The sequence below is a fragment of the Phytophthora infestans genome, genomic scaffold (genome assembly GCF_000142945.1).
Source record: "Phytophthora infestans T30-4 supercont1.61 genomic scaffold, whole genome shotgun sequence".
Taxonomy (NCBI): Eukaryota; Oomycota; class Peronosporomycetes; order Peronosporales; family Peronosporaceae; genus Phytophthora; species Phytophthora infestans.
Window position 1 is genome coordinate 567,154 of NW_003303698.1, and position 2,027 is coordinate 569,180.

Here is a 2,027-nt window from a genome sequence, read left to right on the forward strand (position 1 = left end):
TCGCAGATTTTGCTGATCCCGCTACACCACACCTACCAGGCAGCATGATATCGCAGACTCGCCAGGCCACTTCCAAGCACTGCAGATCGGACAAATGGTTGTAGCTGGGAGCTTGTGCCGGCCGTTCACCACGTCATCACCCGTTATCATGGACACGTCGAAGTCTTCGTGGGAAAATAGCATGGCCATGACGGGTGCATTGGCGTATAGTGCGCACACGCTCGAGCTCCTGCTGGCGTTCTTCTTCTGTCATCCCAGCTCTTCGAATGGCCTGCCGCTGTCGATCTAGCTCACGATCCGTTTTCCTTTGATGCCCCGCCAGCCGAAGTGCTTGTTGCTCACGCAGACCACACTCCACTAGGGAGGTAGCCGATACGCATGAGCTGAGCTAAGCCTTTTGCTGGGATCTGCCTGTCAATCAAGCGGTCCTTCACTGGGTCAACACTCATTCGGTACAGGATAAATTATTGCACTTTGTAGCATTTCCAAGACAGAACTTGATGTGTCAGACACACTGAATATAAATCTACAGGGAACAGTGTAATAAACGACAATAATAAGATTTCTCGAATATACAGTATTAGGAGTTATCACGGTTAAAAAGTATGCTTGACTGGCCAATCAAATCAAATTTTCGCGTACCGGTTTTTTTTCCAGCTCAAACCTTCCTTAACCCTTTAAGACCTGTCTTAGAGTCCCTGCCAGGGCCTCCAAAAATGTAGCCAATAAGATTAGCGTATTTTGCAATTTCTATCAATGACTTATGGTCATTTACTATAGTGGTATCTTTCTGGTCGAGTTAGAGTCCCAAACTGGGACTCTTAGAAAATAAAGAGACAGGGCACGACAGAAGGGACTGGCAAACGTTCTATAAATGTATATAAAGCCAATCGTATGCTTACGTAAGAGACTTAGGTCCTAAAGGGTTAAAAAAGAGGAAGGTTGCAGCCGCTAGTGAAGAATAGTTATGATTGGTAGAAAACCGATCAGAAGGTTTGATTTGGTTGGTGTTGAATATGCGGTAGTTCCAGCTTCACTTTTCTGCACGATTTTTGGCCCTCACAGCTGACGGATGAAGGATTGCTGACCAAACATACTTACTTTCCAACCGTGATAACCCCTACTGGACCCTGTTTTCGCGGAGGTGGACTCTATAGAATTTGCAAACCAATTAGATTTTAGCATACCAATAATGTTCATTTGGATTCAGGATCATCACATGCGGAAGTTTATCAGGCGCGAAAACGGGTGCAGTACTGTAGGTAGGTCCTGACATGCTTACCGGTACTATGACGGTATGTAAAGGGGTAGGACAAGCGACGTGCGATCGGGTATGACAGTGTCATTCTTTACCAGATCTTTTATGAACTAGCCGAGCGCCGCCGCTACGCGGCGGTAATTTCGGTTTTACTCCAGATTTTTGCCATATGTACGTAAATCGACTTCTTTAGTTTCATAAATCTGCGTTTCATTTGCTACAAAATGCTGAGTTCCCAGTAAGCCGTGTAAATATTTCTACCGGTACAAAAGAGTGAGCCCCTAGCATCATACTTACCATGCTCATAAACGATTACGCTAGTGATCTTGGCAAAGTCTCTTTATTGTTGTTGGCTATCACTGTACCTTCATCTTCCACCCAGAAGCACCTGCACTTCAGTCTAAAACCGCTAAATAAAATATTTAGTTTAGCGTCGTGCTCGATTTCACGGGCCGTTTCTGAAACCTAGATTGCATCAATGCAAAGAATATCTGTCCAGCTTGCATCAAATACCCGCTTGTACTGCCTGGTTAAGCTTGTAATAAACTGCCTATTAACCACTTCGCAAACCAAACTCGCTACTTTGAAAGAAAATTAAAAGTGTTACAGTTTGAATATTTAATAAAAATATTCAAGCTGTAGCATTTTTTTATGCCTTGAAGTGTGTTCATTTTGTGCTGATTCAGAATTAGTCATTAGACACTCAATCTGTGCCTGTTATGCTTATATGCGTTTGAATATAACCATGCGTCGCAAGACGCCTGCTGTG